This window comes from Chiloscyllium plagiosum, unplaced genomic scaffold (genome assembly GCF_037043375.1).
Source record: "Chiloscyllium plagiosum isolate Xiang-an unplaced genomic scaffold, Cpla_swu_hap1 HiC_scaffold_47, whole genome shotgun sequence".
In the NCBI taxonomy this organism is placed as follows: Eukaryota; Metazoa; Chordata; class Chondrichthyes; order Orectolobiformes; family Hemiscylliidae; genus Chiloscyllium; species Chiloscyllium plagiosum.
The window spans coordinates 35,737,810-35,757,959 of record NW_028270185.1 but is presented as its reverse complement, the minus strand read 5'-3'; the positions used below and the strand labels follow the sequence as shown (position 1 = coordinate 35,757,959).

At 40.2% G+C, this 20,150-nt stretch overlaps 2 long non-coding RNA genes across 2 annotated transcripts; one reads left to right on the top strand and one right to left on the bottom strand.

The window, feature by feature from the left end:
- Positions 1–1,715: 1,715 nt before the first annotated feature.
- Positions 1,716–4,800, bottom strand: LOC148136082 (uncharacterized). Its single transcript, XR_015754722.1, has 3 exons — positions 4,143–4,800; positions 3,764–3,876; positions 1,716–2,460 (listed from the first exon to the last, which is right to left on the bottom strand). It is a non-coding gene; the product is annotated as an uncharacterized LOC148136082 (long non-coding RNA).
- A 190-nt stretch (positions 4,801–4,990) lies between these two features.
- LOC148136081 (uncharacterized) lies at positions 4,991–19,031 on the top strand. Its single transcript, XR_015754668.1, has 3 exons — positions 4,991–5,141; positions 9,369–9,480; positions 17,983–19,031. It is a non-coding gene; the product is annotated as an uncharacterized LOC148136081 (long non-coding RNA).
- Positions 19,032–20,150: the final 1,119 nt, after the last annotated feature.

Sequence of the window (20,150 nt, the reverse complement as noted above, 5' to 3'; positions counted from 1 at the left end):
AACACAGCTAAATACCTGGTTACATGAATTATTTGTGTTATAAATAAATTAAACTCCTCGGTGAAGCACATAGGAGGGATTTGTTGTTCCTGGGCTTGAATGATTTTTGTTTCATTAATTTGTGCAACATGGACATCATTGGCTGGGTCAGCATTTACTCCCTGTCCCTAGTTGTCCTTTGAAAAGGTGGTGGTCTCCTTCCTTTTTGAATAGCTGCAGTCCATGTGGTTTGGTTCACCTACAATGTTGTTAGGGAAGGAGTTCTTGGATTTTAATGCAGCAAAACTGAAGGAGCGGTAACATATTTCCAAGTCAGGATGATGAGTAGCTTAAAGGTAAACTTGGAGGTGCTGGTGTTCCCATGTATCTGCTGACCTTCTCCATCCAGGTTGAAGTGGTTGTGGGTTTGGAAGGAATTGTACAGGGCTGTGAATTTCTGCAGTGCATCTTGTAGATGCTACACACTGGCCTACTGAGCATCGGTGGAGGCAAGAGTGAATATTTGTGGATGTGGTACCAATCAAGCGGACTGTTTTGTCCTGGATGGTGTCAAGCTTCTTGAGTGTTTGTTGGAGCAACACCCATCCAGACAAGTGGGGAGTATTCTATGACACCCTGACAAGAATCCTTATCCCAGTGCAGGAAGAGAGTCGAGCTGCAAACCTGCGGATTCCTCATCATTGCATAATCCAAAGGAATTGTCTGGGAAAGTTAAATTTCCTATTGGGTAATTCCAAATGGAATTTCCTATTGGGTAATTCCTATCAGCTTGGAATCATCTATTCATCTCCATCAAATTCAAATACTTCAGAGGGTTCTGATACAATTTCATAGAATAATTCTTCAGAAAATGTTTGACCATTCAACAGACCCCATACTAATGGCAAAAACAGCCAACTATGAGCTGTTTCGAATCAAGAAAGTGTGGCAGGTATTATATGACATTATCAGTTCCCACCCACCGAACAAATTTATGGCTCCCGATTTTTCAGCATCAGACAAGTGTGGAGGCTGAAAAACCTCAAGGATTCAGTCAAGGGGGGTTAGAGAGGGAGGGCAACAGCTCACAGCACTATCCAAACTGACAGCACACACAAACACATGCACAAATACACATACATGCATGCACAGATATATATACACACACACACACATACAAATGCACACCATTGCGGTATGGAAATTGTTGCAATTGGACTGAGGTCCCTCGATGAAGATGCTCATGTGGAGAAATGTTGTGCACCCCCTGCAATGTGGAAATGATTTATCTTTGAGTAGTATTCCTGACGTTATTCAAAACAGAGTGTTTCTAGTGCAATTATATCCAGGCAACTCCATGTGAACCAATTTGTGAGGAGACAGTGTGAATTTTATTATACTTTCTGCTGCTTACAGTGTTTTCTGAAGTATTCTCACAAATTCTAAGTGAGAAAGGATTCAAAAATGGTAGCAGTGAGACCAGCACTGGGCATGTTCATCTCCTTCTCCTCATATTTCAAGGACAGTATCACAAGTCATCCAGCAAAACTGTTCTGTGTCTCCAAAGGGATTCTTTGAAGAACAAAACAAAGGCGCAATATGAGAGATTCACAGACTTAATTGTTTTCTCCAAAAATAAATCTGATTCTTGTGGAAAGTTCACTAGAGGGTGGCATTGTATCACTTTAGACACAAGATGGGCAGACAGAGAGAAAGACAGAGACTCGTGCCTTTGATTCACCATATTTTAATTCATTCATCCAAAATTCCATCAGGACAAAGCGAGTACCATTGCAGGCAGAGACGGACAGACACATACACACACGCATGTCAACATTATCATCAACATTGTATTATCTTAAATACAAAAGGGACAGAGAGAGAGAGAGAGGTGTTTGATCCCATTTTAATGGCTTCATCCCGAAAACAACAGAGACCCCATTGCAGAGACACACATAAACATAGATTCCTGCAGTAACATGAACACACACTAGACACAAACACATAGATAGGTACAAAGACAGACACAGATACACGTAATCAAAAAAGTACTGTAATACATACACGAACACACACACATATACCTTCAGACACACACAGTCATTCACACAGATGCACAGACACACACACAGATACAGAGATAGAAACCTACACAGATTGACACAGAAACACACACACATACTTGCAGACACACAGACACTTACATACAGAAACAAACACACACAGGCATACACATTCAGACTCAGATATTGTCAAGGACAGCAAAAGTGAAGCCACTAATAAAATTCCTCATTCCAAAAACTAAATGAGAAATCAGTAGATTTTTTGGAATGTGAGAGTTTACTGGAAATGTGTGCATAATTTCAAATAAAGAGCTGTGCCTTTGTTATGAAGGTGTTAAAGTGTACTGTACCTTTAGGAAAGTATCTGAGTGCACCGAGTGTTCTGAACAAGATACAATGAAACCTTTTAATCCAGCAGCTAGAATAGTCGGTTGGAGACAAAAAACAAATGTGAATTAGGCCAATCAGTTTAAATTATACACCAAAAAAATCCAAACTCCAATCAAGTTTGAATCTAGTATATCGACAATATTAAAAGCTGATGACAAAATCTGGTGTTTGGGGATATAAAACCAGAAAAACATGAACAGTAGAGAGAGAACTGCCAAGCCACCAATAAATGCAGACTGCCCACACAATAGGTTTCTTAAAGGTACACTTATCTATCAACGACCTGTGAAAGAGAAATTCTAAGAAGAAGAAAATCTACAGAGGAAGATACAAATGGCAGATTTGATAGCTGCCTGGTTTTGAAATTTGGATTTTTGTAAATCTTAATCAGAGGTTTTATTGGACTAGTATTATAAAAGGGAAAGTAACAATACGAGATGTAAATGGTTATCAGTTAATTATTTTCTGTTATACTTTCAGAAATAAAGTTGTTACTTTTTACTTTAACTAGTTCTTGGCCTCTCAAATTTTCGCAGATTACTGCACTGAGTAAATCATTTTGTATTACAGGTTTAAATTAGCAGAGGGTTCACCCCGTGTTGTAACACCTTTAACAAATCTGTGAAGGAAACTACAAAAAAAGTATTCTGGTTAGCAGAATGCGAAGTATCCTTTGTAAGGATGAAAGCAATTTGAAAAATGAACCAGTGTTGGCCATCTCTGATTTTTCCAGCCTTTTCAAAATGGCATTTGATGCTGATAACTTGGAGTTGTGTGCTGTCTTGTTCCAGTCTGATGAATCAGGAGTAGAGAAACCCATAGGGTACTTCTCTTAGGAACAATATCAGTTATAGGAAAAATAGTGTCCTCGAGAAGAAGAGTCTGTGGGATTGCTGTTGGCTTTTCAATACTTTGCAGTCTACATCTGACAAGGATTAATGAAATGCAAAGTTACACTGATCAAGACAAATTAGCCTTTATTGAGAAGTTTAAAATGAAGAAAGCAAGGCTAATCCAATGGAGTATTTTGCTGCAACCATTTAATGTAAAAATCGTACACATTGCTGGAAAACTTAACGTAATTGCTGATGTATTGTTCCAAGGTGAGAAATAATAAATGGATTGCAGTCAGTGAAGTAGCACCACCCAGAAAGTTTGTGATTTCTAATAAACCTGTTGGACTATAACCTAGTGTTGTGCGACTTCTAACTTTGTTCACCCGAATCCAACACTGGCACCTTCATGTCACAATGAACCAGACATCTCTTTACATACAATTATATTTACATGCATTTAAGGTGGATTCGATAACTGAAATGACTTCCATTTACCTTCAGAAGAAAGATGTCAGACAGTGGTCTTGCCCCACTGAGCCTTGGTAGCAGCTATCCCAAGCTTTAGTGTGCTCTTCAGCAAGTAGTCCTGGACCTTAACACGTGTCAGTCTGCAAAACATAGTCAAGGTCACCTCCTTGTTCTGGAAGACCAACAATTTTCGGGCAGACAAAAAGAGCCTCTTTTGCTGAATTGATGGTCCTCCAGGTGCAATCAATGTTTGTCTCGGAGCGTGTCCTGGACAACACACAGTACAGCACAGAGTCCCGGATCACACAACTGCTGGGAACACACCTTAACAGACACACTGCATCTTGCCTCAGACTTCCTTTGCAAAGACACATTCCAGAAGGAGATGCTTACAGTCTCTACTCACCTTGCAGCTGCTTCCAGGGCAGAGTGTTTACTGGACAGAGTCCAACTCCAATGTTTGTTTTGTTTTCTTCATATGCTGTTGTACTGAATTGAAATTCTTTATTAACTATAGATGTATATATACTTGTTTTTATGAGTAAAGTATATTCTTGAAATAAAAAAAACATTCCTTCGGTATGGGACCGAAAACTGCTCACAATATTTCATTCTGCTCTTCTATTCTAACATTCTCAAACAAACCCTAACATTGTATTTTCGTTCCTAACTGCCAACTGAAGCTGCGTTTTAACATGAAGAGAATCCTGAACACGGACTAACAAGTCCCTTTGTGCTTCAGTTTTCAGAAGCCTTTCCCCATTTAGAAAACCGTCTCTCCCTCTCTCCTTCTAATCCCAGTGCATAACCTCACACACTTTCCCACATTGTGTTCCGCCTGACAACTGAACTGTAAGAAAGTCCTGAACGAGGACTCCCCCCGAGTGCCCTCAGGTCTGGCAGTATCTGCCCAGAGAGAGATAAAGCTGAGACAACGTTTGGGGTCCGGGGGCGGCCGTCATTCGGAAGATCGCGCTTTGGGACTTGATGCGGCGACACACAATTTCTTCATCACTTTCACCTCTCTGCCTGTGGGAAGGAGTATTTTTCATTATAAAACGTATTATTTTTTTTGGCGACACCGAAGTCGGCCCTTTTGTGTTTCTGTTTTCTCTCCTGAAAGGGTTGTTTCTCTTTAAAGAGTTTATCTTCTGAAGCAGCTGCTAACGGTCACTCGGGGCACGAGGCGGCCGTTAACCGCCAGCTCGCGCGCGGCGGGGGAGGGGGCGGGGCCTGGAGCTAAAATGGCGGCGGTCCCACCCAGAAAGGAAAAGGCTCAGAGGGAGAGCGGACTGTGTCAACAAACTACCGTTCCTGAAGGTCATGATGGTGGATATTGGGGGTGGAGGGAGAGGAGAGGTTCCGCTTTGGCCCCACTCCTTTCCCTGAACATGTCATCTTGCCGGTAAGTGGGGCCGGGCGGCCGCTACTGATTTTATTTTATATTTTCCTCTCTCACGCAGCCCCGAGGTTTGTATTTAAATTGGGCGGGATTCTTAACAAATACATTGATTCTCCTGGATTAATTAGCATGTTATGGTTGATTATACCTTTTTAGGAATGACCAGGAGACGCAGAGAATTCCTCAAGATAATAAGCCATTATTTGCAAACAAAAGCTGTAGCTATCAGAGCCACCAACCCTGAAAGCCACGAACAGTGAGAGTACTCAGTGAGTTATGTTCTAAAAGCCAGGCTCTACCCCCGTTATATTTACATAACCAATCGCACTGAGCCTACATTAACTAATCAGACTCTGCCACAATTGTCCTCTGGATTGCTGCTGACCCCCACATTGTGCTGTGGTAATCTTTTCACCTTTTGTCACCTGACAGGCCGCAGTCGGGTAAGGCTGACTCGAGCATGCAATCCAGACCTTGCACTTATGTAACATCTCCACATGTATTAATTTGTAGTTATATATTCATTTTAACCATAGACGCTGTCCATATGGCCATTTTTACTATCTTTCAGACGTTTCCAATCCCTTTCCCACCCCTAAAACTGTAATAGCAGTGGTCCCCACCCTTATTATTTCTCCTGCACACCGTCCAACACAAAGTGGGAATAATTACTGTGTTGTTTTTAATCTCTGATCCGGGAACTTCACTGTCCACAGGTTAGTGACAGCTACTGGCCGCAAGCGGGAACTGCAACCAACTCACGGAAATGTTCAGGGTCTGACGGGGTAATGATGCGGCTCATGTGAGCAAACGGACTCTCTCTGTACACAAAGCACTCAGATTGATGCACACGATTGGGAAATAAAACAGGAAAATCGACGTTTCAGACAAAAAGTCGATTTTCCTGCTCCTCGGATGCTGCCTGACCTGCTGGGCTTTTCCAGCACCACTCTGATCTAAACTCTGGTTTTCAGCATCTGCAGTCCTCACTTTTTTGCCCCGAGAAATAAAACAACCGATTGTACAAAATAAAGAATATTGTTTGGATACGTTTTGTTCAAAATTGAGCAGAATTTCGTAAAGAAAGAGCATTAGTGTGAAAGGGTTGGAATAAAGAAAGTGTTAATTTATGTAAAAAGGTAAAACTCAGGATCTCTTGTTAGAGTTTATTTTAACGTTGAATAGATCTGACACATTAATCCTCCCTCCCCTTCTCAATAGACGCTGTTGGAACTGTTCAATGTTTCCAGCAGCTTGTGTGATTATTTGAGGTTCCCAACAGGAGCAGTGTCTCACTTTTCGAAAAAAATTGCTGTGCTGCAATTAACATTTAAGTAAGAAATGGGAAGCTGCAGAGGGGTAAACTTCAGAGCTGCTGAGTTTTGTTGCCCACTTCCACGCTGCAATTCATAGAAACCATCGTCATGACAAGTGAGGAGCAATCTGGATGGTTTTGTTTTCTCACAGAACAAAACATTCATGTACTTTCAGAGAAAGTAAGGTGACAATGCCAGTTCTTCTGTGCAAAATGGCTTTGAAAGTACAACCCTGTGATGTCTGGGAATCAAACGCGGGTTAACTGCTTGGAAGGGAGCTATACTTACCACTATACCACCATCGCTGTGCAAATGAATGGCTCTCAATTCTCAAACACATTTAACAAGACCGTGATCATAAGTAATTGAACGTGACGAAAATAAAAACATGAATTTCTGGCGAAACTCATCGGGCCAGCCATCATTAGCATCAGAAATCTTCAGTTCTGAAAAAGAATCATTACACCCAAGAGTTTGACTCTGCTTTCTCCCCACAGATGCCAGACCTGCCGAATTTCACCAACATTTTCTGTATTAGTTTTGAAATCTCCAGTATGGACAGTTCTTTCCTTCAAATAGACCTGATGATGCATTGAGTATAGGAGTTGCAAAGACATGTTGCAGATGTACAGGACATTGGTTAGGCCACTTTTTGAATATTGTGTGCAATTCCAGTCTCCCTGTTAAAAGGATACTGTAAAACTTGAAAAGTTTCAGAAAAGATTTACCAGGATGTTGCCAGGGTTGGAGGGTTTGAGCCATATGGAGAGGCTTAATAGGTTGGGACTGAGGGGTGACTTTAGAAGTTTATAAAATCGTGAAGGGCATTAATAGGGTGAGTATTTTTCTTGGATTTGGGGATTCAGATCTAGAGGTTATGAGTTTAAGAAGAGAGGGAAAAAGTTTAAAAGGGAACTTAGGGGCAACCTTTTCATGCAGAGGGTGGCGTGTGTATGAATTGAGCTGCTAGAGGAAGTGGTGGAGGCTGGTACAGTAACAACATTTAAAAGGCATCTGGATAGGTAAATGGATTGGGAGGATTTAAAAGGATATTGGCCAAACTGCTGGCAAATTAACTTAGGATGTCTGGTAGGCATGGACGAGTTGGACCAAAGTTCTGTTTACGTGCTATACATCTCTCTGGCTCTATGACCCATTGAAGGGGATACTGGGTCAGGTGATCGTCTACCTCCGAGGCAGAGGTGAAGCAGCATAGAATTGATGTGGAAACTTGATTCGGCCCAAAAGGTCCACACTGATTCTTCGAACAGCATCCCGCCTAGACTCACCCCCTTACCCTGTAATCCTGCATTTCCCATATATGATCCATTTCACCTACACATCCCTGAATATTATGGGTAATTTAGTATGGCCAAGGTATCTAATCTGCACATCTTTGGACTGTGTGAGGATACCAGAGAAATGGATTCAGATGAGTATCCTCAGGGATTGACAATATTAAAGGTTCACTGACGTTAGAATGAAGTGCTGTCTGCTCATCTGTCCCAAATAATCTGCCCCTTTCTCTGACGTTCTATCCTTGTGTTTCAGATTCCCAAATATACCTAAAAGGGAAATCAGGAGGGCAAAAAGGGGACGTGAGCGAGCTCTGGCAAATAGGGCTGGGGAGAATCCAAAGGAATTCTACAAATGCATCAAGGACAAAAGAGTAACCAAGGAGAGAATAGGGCTCCTCAAAGATCACAAAAGCAACCTTTGTGTGCACCTGCAGGCGATGAGGGGAGATGTTGAAGGACTATGTTGCATCAGTGTTTACTGTGCAGAAGGGCATGGAACATATAGAATGTGGGGAAAATAGACTTCGATATCTTAAAAAAAAATGTCCATATTACAGAGGAAGAGAAACTGGATGTCTTAAAACGCATAAAGATGGATAAATCCCCAGGACCTGGTCAAGTATACCCTAGAACTCTGAGAAGTGAGGGAAGTAATTGCTGGGCCTCTTGCTGAGATATTTGAATAGGATATATAGATAGGATAATTAAGAAGGTGTTTGGTATGCTTTCTTTTATTGGTCAGAGTATTGAGTCCAAGAGTTGGGAGGTCATGTTGTGGCTGTACAGGACATTGGTTAGGCCACTGTTGGAATATTGTGTGCAATTTTGGTCTACTTCCTATTGGAAAGATGTTGTGAAACTTGCAAGGGATTCACAAGGATGTTGCCAAGGGAGAAGCTGATCAGTCTGAGGCTGTTTTCCCTGGAGCGATGGAGGCTGAGGGGTGACCTTATACAGGTTTACAAAATTTATGAAGGGCATGAATAGGATAAATAGACAATTTTTTTTTTTTTTGTTTTTTTTCCCCTGGTTTCGGGGAGTCCAGAACTAGAGGGCATAGGTTTAGGGTGAAAGGGGAAAGATATAAATGAGACCTAAGGGGCAACTTTTTCACACAGAGGATGATACATGTATGTAATGAGCTGCCAGAGGAAGTGGTGGAGGCTGATACAATTGCAACATTTAAGAGGCATTTGGATGGGTATACGAATGGGAAGGGTTTTGAAAGATATGGACCGGTTGCTGGCAGGTGGGACTCTATTGGGTTGGGATATCTTGTCGGCATGGACAGGTTGAACCGAAGGGTCTGTTTCCATGCTGTACATGTCTCTGACTCTGACTCTATCTAACTGAAAGTCTGGTGATGTATAATGGATCATAAGCATTCAGATTCAGTTGCTTACTGCAAGGAGAATTGTTCACTGCTTTGGGTTGCTCAGTTCAACCTCTGAAGTAAATGCAATACCTCAGCAAATACAAATTGGACTTTTGCAACCAGTTTGTCAATTACCTAAAATACCAAGTTTACCAAATGTTTCAAACTGAATCTCACTGTGGAATCCTGCATTGGATAACTTAAAGGCTCTGACAATGAAACAGTTCAGTTTCTTTTGCAGAAAGAGAGCTAACAGCACAAAGGGGAACAGTAATTCACTGACAAAGAACATCGACAAATTCAGCATATCCTAAAAATAATCCATACGATTCTCCCTGTGGTTGGTGTTTCAGGTACGTGGCTAAATACACTGAGTTGTTCTTAAAAGTCTTGATTTAAATTGACAAAGAATTTACTCTATGGTGAACACTTGCTCAGGTTGAGGGAAATTTCCCGAATTCCATCTTTGAGAGTGTTTGTTTTATTGACCTAAGTTGAAAACCTGATCCTTTTTGTAAGCCAAGAGTTCTACAAAATATCAAGCTAAGATCCTCACGGGAGTAACGTGTTGCTTCAGAGCACAGTACAGTATTGGCACGTTTTTGAAGAATATGCAGTACTGAAACGAGCTATCACTGCAGAACTATACTGTCTCTCACTAAGGGGGGTGGCGGCGGAGAAAATTGGTTCTTCATTGAAATTGTTGGTTCGAGTATATAAGGAATCTTTTCTCAATGTTTATTGTCGTTTGTTATTTAATTAATGGCAAAGTGAAAAAGTGTTATCATTTTGAAATATTTTCAAACAGTTAACACAGTGTGATATGTTTCATCGTTCTCCTCAGCATTTCACAGAAGTAGATTGTAATGTTTTTATGGTGAGTAAAAATCTGACAGCAGGTTTATTGTGTTCAATCTCCAGTATTAAGGTGTGTTCTAATCTATATGGAGTTACGATACACCCTTTTTAGGTCAATCTTCTTTTCACAGCTTCGATCTGAGTTTGTTGTTCATGAAGTTATACATAATATTACACTAGGCGCTCAATGAATGTCTGGTCCTGAGGATGTTGTGTGCTGCACAAAGTCCCAGTTCTGGAAATAGGAGCAAAGGACTCCATTAATCATCGCAAAGATATCAACTCCCAGCACAAGGAGATCTCCGAAACAAAAGTAGAAAATGCTGCAGATATTCATCAGGTCTGGCATCATCTGGAGAGCGAGAAACAGAATTAACATTGAGACAAAACAAAAACCCAACGAACTATGGATGCTGGAAATCAGTTCCCATACTGCCTGAGATTACCAAGAGGGTCCCACCTTCGCAACCTTGCCCTTCCCCTGAGGGGACACAACACCCAGAGAATGGTAGGGGTCAGCACTATTTTGCCTGGGAGGGTAACTGTTACGGACCATGCCAGACCTCAAAATATTTTGAGAAGGTAGCCTAGACCCTAACTTTTGTTTTAATTTTAATGGCAGATGTGAAGTGGGTGCTCCAGGTGTGATGTCATTGGTCAAATTATTTGGTTTTAGCAAAACAGAATGTATGTAAACACTGCAGCTGAACAAATGAAAGCAAGATTTCGAAAACATAACTATTGAAAAGCTTAAGTGACCTGATACAGTAACTATTACTAATTACCTGTTCCAATACAGGAACATCACATAAATACACTCCGGGGAAATAAAGGTGAATTCAAACACAGATTTGAATAGGAAGGAGGGAATAACATCCAGAAAGTGGTTTCAGAGTAAGTCCGAGGATTGTTTTACTGAAACATGCCACTCTCCTGGAATCACACATCTTGTGACTGCTACAGTTAATTTAAAACTAGAAAATTACTGAACTGAGAAAACTGGCCACTCCCCTTCCATTATTAAACTAAACCTCTTCAGAACCTCTGTCTTTATGACCTCTCTTCTCAAAAAACATGACAGCATCATAACAGTAACTAAGGTGGGAAAACTCAAAACCTTTAAGATGCACTTGGATGAACACTGAAAATTCAAGACAAAATGTTGGGAAGTGAGATTTGTTGTAGCTTTTTTGTGTAATTTTACAAGCTGAGTGGATCTATGGGCCAGCTCTGTTCTGTATGATGCAATCATTCTATGATTCTGAGATCAACGTTCTGAATTATTTTTTTGTCTTCGATTTGAGGAAATGTGACCCGATGTTCACTCCAGTTATTGGTGTTGGAAATGTGTTGCTGGAAAAGCACAGCAGGTCAGGCAGCATCCAGGGAACAGGAGAATCGACGTTTCGGGCATGAGCCCTTCTTTCCTGAAGAAGGGCTCATGCCCGAAACGTCGATTCTCCTGTTCCCTGGATGCTGCCTGACCTGCTGCGCTTTTCCAGCAACACATTTCCAGCTCTGATCTCCAGCATCTGCAGACCTCACTTTCTCCCCAGTTATTGGTGTGGTCAGTATCAGCTTCACGCTCTGTATCAGCGTGCTTATTCACCATAGGATTTCCCAAATGAGATGTAAAGCTGAAATAATGAGGAAAGCAATGCTATAACAGTGCAACAATTCTCAAGGAGCTCTACACCATGAGGTATTGAGTGGCTGAATAGCCTCAGCAAAATGAAGGTCATCATTGAAAAGAATATCAAATAAATTAGATATTCACTGAGCTGATAGCACATGAAATGATGCAAGTATTGTCGTTTGAACACAAATTGCAATTAATGTTTTAGACCTCCATAGGATCCAGTCTTTGGAGTATTCAATCACAGACATAAATCTCAATGACATCATGTCATTAAAATAAACCTGTTCTCATAACCAGGTGTGTTCAAAGTTTCCCCTTCGGAGATACCACCCAATATAAAGTCCAATTCCTCAATAATTTTCTGATTCCAACAATTTGCCAGCAGCAGGAAGGGAAGGTTGTTTCACAAAGTACAAAATGTATCCTGTAAGACAAGTAATTGAAAAAATATACTATACCATTCTTGCCATTGTTGGCATTCCTGGTAAGTCCTGTAACAACTTCAATTGTATGAATCCCTGGACTAAACTATGCTGATTTCCACTGTACGATTGCTAATTATTTTATTTCCATTTAGCAAGGCAAATCTCAATGACAGATGATATTTCCCTTGCTCATGGAGTTTAAAGTGAGTATTTTGCTGTTTAGGAGGCTCCTCAGTAATGTGCAGCGTTGTGTGTTTCTCTGTACTGCACAGAATCGGTTTGCATTGATGCCACGTTGATAGAGTTTTGCTGAGCTTCAGTCCTGACTGCTCGAGAAAGTGTTTAGCAAGACCACGCTCTCTCTGTGTTAGTTTAATGCCTGTTATCGGTCAGATGGGTTTTGTAACAACCCACTTCCTAGTCACACCTGGTGTTTCCCATTCCTTGATGGAAAGGAATTGTGTTGGTGGATCTTGCTTAGGCAGCTTGCTCCAAATAGGAGCCCAGATACAACAGGGTTCAGCAGGTTATGGAGTGATAAGCGAGGATCAGCACGGATGGCTTCAATGATCTTGCGTGTTTGCAGCAGTTAGTAGATGTGAGGAGGTGTGATATTAGTAAGAACAGTTCACTCAGAGGGGTACTGAGTGCAGAGTTCCAACTGTGATGTGTTTTTTTGAAATTATTTGATTGTCAAAAAATCATGTAAACTGCGCCATTTGTCAAAAGATGCACAATACTGTGGTGCAGACTTTAAAAGTACAAATGCTGAGATCTGGAGCGGTGTGTCAGTAGCTGTCCCAAAGAGAATCAAATAACTTTCACAAACAGAATGTTTCTCAATTTGCCCTTTGATGCTGTTGTCCTTTTATTTTGTCCAACTGTTGTGTCCACTGATGGAGCTGACAATTGTCATGACATCTGCCTTGAAGAGAAATTTGTTCTGTCCAGTTTCTTTTGAAGAAGTGTTCGGAAATTTGGTGCCAAGGTGACTGCTCCATGGAAAACAGTAAATAAATGCTTTTTTCAAGTAGGCAAAAGAAGAATGAGTGGGTGGAATCAGACTCTCTCAAACCCAGGGCTGACAATTATTGAAGTTTGAGCTTTGGATTGAAACTGCTGGACACAGCTTTCACTCCGCTGCTGCTGCAAAAAGCTTGCAGTCACCCTCTCTGCTGCTAGATTCATTCCGTTAGCGTTGCCTCTGAGATTGGAGGAGATAGCAAATGAGGGAAATCTATTTTGATGAACTTGCCTTCACCAACTATGTTTGTGGGAATGCTGCTGTGTTGGTACAATTGAAGAGTCATCATTAAATAATATAACAATTTGTTAAGAATTTCGACAGTTAAAGTTATATCAATTCTTCTTTTTTTGGTTTCTACTTTAACTATGGTGGAAGAATAAATTGAGCTTTTGTTTAAAGCCGAGTGTTTGACCAATCAAGTCACATCTGGAATACAATGCCTTATACTTACCTTTAAATGAGATAAAAATTAGAGTCTCGGTTATTTCCTGATATGGTTTGAGAAATTGTGGTCTGGTCCAGAACACAGAAACATCGTGGAGTACAAATGGGAAATTCTTCCCCTATGTTTCGTAAAAGTTTCCAAAATGGAGATAAACTGATGTGATTAATTTCAGAAAGGGAAAATGGCAGAGCAGCAGTGTTAATTCAATGAAATGTCCCATAGACATGTTAACTATTGTCCAAATAGTTGGGACTGATTAATCTTCAAGCAAGACTAGGGCAAGCTGTATCTCTAATTTATTGGCTTGACATTAGTAAGGATGGATATAGAACTGGACGTGTTCACGCTATTTCAAGTCTGATCCTAATTAGGTTTTGATAAACAGTTTCTCAATCGATAATTCACAATCTTTCCACACCTAAAATTTCAGTGAGTTCTGCTGTTTGTTTTGTGATATATATCCTTCATGGGAAGAAAATGTTTCAATGAGAAATGTGCGCCAACCAGTTTTAAGGCAATGTATCAAAATGAAAATACTAATAATAAGTCGAATACAATTGTTTCAACAAATACCTAACTTCAGTACCTGTAATCTTATGACTATGATTAATAATTGAGTTGGAGAGCATTACATAGGATGAACAGTCCAGAATTCTGAAAGATTAATATTTAAAACTATCAACCAAGCCTCTTCTATTGCCACATTTTCGAATCCTGAATGAGCATTCCATATTAATGGTGCCAGTATGGTCTCTCTCATTCATGGAAGTAACATTTCCATGTTTTGCATCCGAAAATCCTTTGACATTTCATACCCAACTTTAGTACAGTATTCAAATTTCTCTCAGCAAAATTCAAGATGTGTGTGTGTGTATGTGTTTATACTCTCACACATCTTGTGAATGTGACAAACTCAATATAGAAAATCGTGAATGAATTATTTTACCTTCATCATAAATATTCGATTCAGTCTGCAATCTGTACTCTCTGTCACTAATTCAGCTCACAATGTTCATTTCCAGAATTGTGAGCAGTTCTCTTTGTGATAATGGCAAACATTCTCTTCTCTACAAAGAAGTCAATATTGTCTCTCGTTGCTATTTTTTATTGTTCTAGAGCCTATGACTTTCCAACATAATGACATGTTAACTCTGTCATGCCCCAATCTCAGGATTGTTAGATTGCATTCACAGAAACATTGATCTGTTCCTCAACCAGATGCACCTACTTTTATAGTTACATTATAATGACTGGAAAAATATTCAGCTCTTAAAATGAACACATTCACAATAATGAGCCCTCAAAAAAGAGTCAATGAGATTTCATTGTTTTTATACGGACTGCAAATGAAGATGGTTCAGTCTGTTAGAGTGCCATCACCTCAGCCATTGTACATCTCCATCGGAATTCTTCAGGGTCATGTCCTAGGCCCAAAATCTGCAGCTGCCTCGCCAGTGCCCTTCCCCGCATTGTCATTTCCAAAGTGGAGATGTTTGCTCATAATTGCACAATGTTCAGCATCATTTACTTTCTTAAATAATGAAGAGGTCTCTGTCCATATACAGTGTTGTGAAGGTGCCGGTGTTGGACTGGGATGGACAAACTGAAGTCCCACAATACAAGATTATTGTTCAACAGGTTTATTTGCAATCCCAAGAATTTCGAGAGTTGCTGCTTTCATCATGTGAAGCGGAGTAGCTTTCCTCCACTTCACCTGAGAAAGAGTAGTGCTCTGAAAACTTGTGAAAGCCTGTTGTACTATAACCCGATGTTGTTTGATGTTTGAATTTGTTCATATACAGTGAGATAAGATCTGATAATAGACAGTAACATTCGCATCCCACAAGCAGTAGGCAATGATTGTCTCCAAACAGTGAGAATCTACTAATCTCCCATTGGATTACTATCTCTGAATGCATGATGACCAATACAAGAGCTGTAGTAACAGATGTATGTTAGACACTCTAATTACAATGGCAATAAGCTCCCTACCTGTCTCACCAATCCATGTCTGCCACCCAGAATGCATAGCTCAGTGGTGGAATGGAATGCTGTCTATGTATATGGCTGACAGCAGCTCAATTGTAACAATGGGTGCAACATTCACAAAGTACCACACTGTGTAGGACAAACAGTCGATTCATTGGCATGTCAATCACCACATTCGGTAATCACTATCTTCACCAATGACACCATAACCAACAATGAATACCACCTACAAAATTCAAAATAGTTAGAGTTTAAGTCTCAACCCAGTCAAACAAGTGTAACATAGAACCGCCATCACATGACAGTTAGCTTTCATTCTGAATTCAGAATATATCGTTGTTCCATCACCTTTGTTGGGCAAAAATTCTGCAACTCCCTCCAAGAACACTGTGGGTTGTCCTGCACCCAGGATGTAATGCAGACGTTCAAAAAGGCAGATCTGCAGCACCCACAGAAAGGCAAATAGAGCTGGATAATGAACATTTGGCCAGATTATAGGCCATGACGTGATCACATTTTATAAATAATCACTATTTCCATATCTGCACAAGGGTATCTCTGAACCAGTTTAACGGGTGACTTTAGACTCTCAATTATTTTTATCAATTCAATTTACATCATTTGTCACTGGGACATTAGATCTCTGAATTTATAGTCTCTTGATAAGACCAGTCAATCACGGTTTCCCCTAATTTTCAGCATTGGCCTGAATCCATGGAAGGAGATCCTGATACCAAACAATGATATAATGGGGTTTCTTGGAAAAAGCTATGGTCCAATTCTGGTGATTTCCATTGAAAATGCTGGTTAAAACTTGTGGTTCTTAGCCCTGTTATGTGCTCAAAATCGGGGAGGGGGATCTCCATTCACAAGGTGACACCTAGCAGAGGAGCTTTGGTGTGAGAGACTGGACATCAGGCAGAAAGCTTTGCTTAATCTCAGACATAGAGTGTGATTTCTAAACTGGGAAGTTGCAATGACCAATACTACATAAAATCACATTTTATTTGAACGAGGGCTATGGTGTACAGTCTTTGACGTGTGGGAGGGGTGGGGGGTGGCGAGGGAAGGCCATAGCAAATATTGAAGCACTTCTGATTGTGCTGGGTGTCCAATCTGGGCTATGGTGGTGGTATTCACTGCTGAATACTTGTACTTCATATTGTCAGAATATTCTGAAGGAAGAACTCAATGTCTCGTCATTTGTTTCTTCATATTGCAGAGGCCATGCATTTCTGGACACTGCAGTGTGTTTCAATGGCCCATGCTTTTAGTTCCTACAGTGCAGATGTACAATTCTGGAGGCAATCTGAGCTGTGGAGATTCCAAATCTGAATGCAGAAATTTCGCAGTCAATATCTGCATGAGGTGTCACCCCTTCTTTATTTTACAGATCCAAGTGTTTTTGTTGGATGGTGGTGTAAAGGGAATCTCCAGCCATTCTGAGTCACCTCATAGTGGATGAAATCAGCCACTGCTGATTCCAATAAGACCTCCAGTACATGACCGTGTTTCTGGGATTGATCCGCTGCTCATGGTAAAGAATCATAGAATTGTAGGAGGCCACTTTACCCACCTTGTCTGTACTGGCTACCTAATGAGCTCCCCTGCACATCCCATTATCCATCTGTATCTCTGTAGCAATCCAATTTCATCACTTTCACAAATATATTCTGCACCTTTTTGAGAGCTCCAATGGAATCCACTTCGGTCACTCTCCCAGGCAGGACATTCCAATTCCTATCAACTCTTTGGGTAAAGAACTTTCTCCTAATCTTACTACCATCTCTCTTGCTGATAATCCTGAAGATGTAATCCCTAGTTATTTACACACCAATGATTGAAATATCATTGCTTATCCTGTCAAAATTGTTCAGAATTATGAACTCCTCTGTAAGGTCATCTCTTAATCTTCTCTAACACAAAGAATAAACCTAATCTCTCTCAATTTTCCTTTTATCTGAAATCTGTCATTCAGAGGTTTATTGTTGTAAATGTTCTTCCCTATCTATTTTGTAAGTGCATTTGATTCATTTTCGGAAGCTTTGATGTTGTGGTTATAATTCTTTATCTTGATGTGGCATGGAACAACAATTATCATTGTGTGAAAACCATTCCTTACAGTCTGTACTCAACCAAAGAATATTTGATCAGTAACTTCAAGTCTCTATTGTTTCCTTTATCTCCCTAACAGTTAGTCTAGTGGTGATTATATTCCTGTGTCGGGACAAGTGTGGTCTTTCTAAATGCAGCACTTGCTATCTGGTAGCCATGGCAGTGTCTGACCTACTGTTCATTTTCTTTGAAATCATAATTAGTTGGTTTTGCTACTATTATTATCCACAATGTTTCCTGGACATCGATCCTGTTTGCCGTGTTACCTATGTCCTGAACTTCATAGCAACTGATTGTTCTGTCTGGTTCACTGTCGCTTTTTCTTTTGATCGATTTGTCGCCATTTGTTTTCATCAGATGAAAACTACGTATTGCACAGAGAAAACTGCAACGAGAGTTCTAGCAACAATGTGCATTTTTTTTTCTTTGAAGAACATTCCCAACTATTTTCGATATGAACCTCTAACAATCATCAACAATGTTCCATGGTATTGTTATTCCAGCTACAGTTATTATAATGACCCTTGGTGGACAAGTTTTAAATACTTTGAATACTTTTTAACACCATTGTTCCCATTCACTTTTATTCTTTTTATTAACATGTTGACTGTCAGACATATCCTTGAGGCCATTAAAGTACGTAAGGAACTGAGGGGTCAAAGAAAAACAGAGAATGAACCAGAGGTAGACAACAGACGCAATTCTGTGTTTTTACTCTTTGCTATATCCGCCAGTTTTATCCTTCTCTGGTCGGTGTATGTTACATATGCATTTAATGCTGGCTTTTCCTTGAATTGGGATGATTTTTATCTCTTTGAACAATTTTCATATATGCTGCAGAGCTTAAGCTACTGCACAAATGCATGTATTTATGTGATGATGCAGAAAAAATTCAGAGAGCAATTTAAAGTATGTCATGAATTATCCAGTGATTAAAAATAATTCAATTGATGAATGAATCCAAGTAACTGAGAGCCGATAATGGAGCAAGGAGTCAACGTGAGGAAGGGACCGAAAAGAGGAAAAGGATAGGCAACATGATAACACTCCTTTTCGAATGGGCAAGGAATAACCCGAAGATGCAACAAGAAAAAGACTGAGTGCAAAGTGCTGTTAGCAATGAGCAACAGTTCGAAGAAAGTTGAACAAAAAAAATAACCGAAAGAGAAATTAGATGAGCCTGAGAAAAGAAATTCATTCCAAATAATTTCTTCTCAGACAGTGAACCAATACCAAACAAAAATCTGAAGGAAAGTCTCATCATTCACTGCATGCTAATGTGGGAACAGCAACGATAGGCTCCTGTGAACTCCTGCTCATGGAATTCTCCGATACACTCATCTGGACACAATTTAAAATTGAGAAGTTTCCTATTTTAAAGATTAAATAACATACTGTGAAAGAAATCTGTGTACTTTGGTTATAAGCGTTTTTTCAGCAAGACTGTGTGTTTCCATTCAGTTCTCCCGGCCTGATGCTGATATCACTTCCCTTTGTCATTCATTTCTTTCCACGAATCAGCTGCTGTGTTGATCGGGAGAATACAAGCTCCAATCAGAAAGCGTAGTGACAGATGAGATCCCATGCTCGGGAATGGGGTCGGATATCGTGGACGAGCCAACGTCCTCAGTGCTTCCATGGAAATGTTTTGTGGCTCTCCAGTGAGCTCGATGGAGTCAATGAGAACTTCTCTGATTTCTGTTTGCATGTGGCTTCCGAATTGAGCCTGAGATCAATTCAAACACATGTCCGCATCATCACCAAGAGTCATTGTTTCCATCTGTGAAATGGCCCCTACATCCATCCCTGCCTCAGCTCTTATTTGGTAAATCAATCATTCATTCCATTGTGACCTCGGGACCCTCATATCCAGCACCATTTCGCTCTGAAAGCAGATTATTAACTCCACACATTTGTTTTATCCAGATTTCTTCCTCTATTCTGATTTGCTTTCACAACAAATCCTATTTCCTCATCATCCAGTTAACACAATAACCGACACAGGCATACTGTCCTCCAAATTATCGATGTTGAATTCTCATCTGTCTTGCTTGGATTGGTGTGACTCGTGTTTAAACTCTATCTGAAAGTGTTAGATATTCAGCTGTGATATAAATGTTACCAGCTGGTGAAATGTTAGACGAAATTATCGATTTCATCGAATTAAGTCAAATGAAATGGAAGGTAAGCATTCCAAAAACAAAAGTACATTTGACAATTGGGAACAATCCTGTTACTGAACTATCTCAACGTCTGGACTTCATCTCTACTCCTTACGATTAAAGAGCTCCTTTTTAAAATGCTTAAAATCTTCCTTATGCACAAGTTATTGCCATCTGACCTAGTATCACCTGCTATGGATCAACATTAACTCTTTAGTTTGGCATGATAAAAGTATGTTTAAGTATGTTTATGCAGTGATAGAGTTGTACAGAATGGAAATAGCCCTTCAGTGTGACTCATCTATGCCAATCAGATATCTAACATTAATCTTGTCCCATATGCCAGCACTTGGCACTTATCCC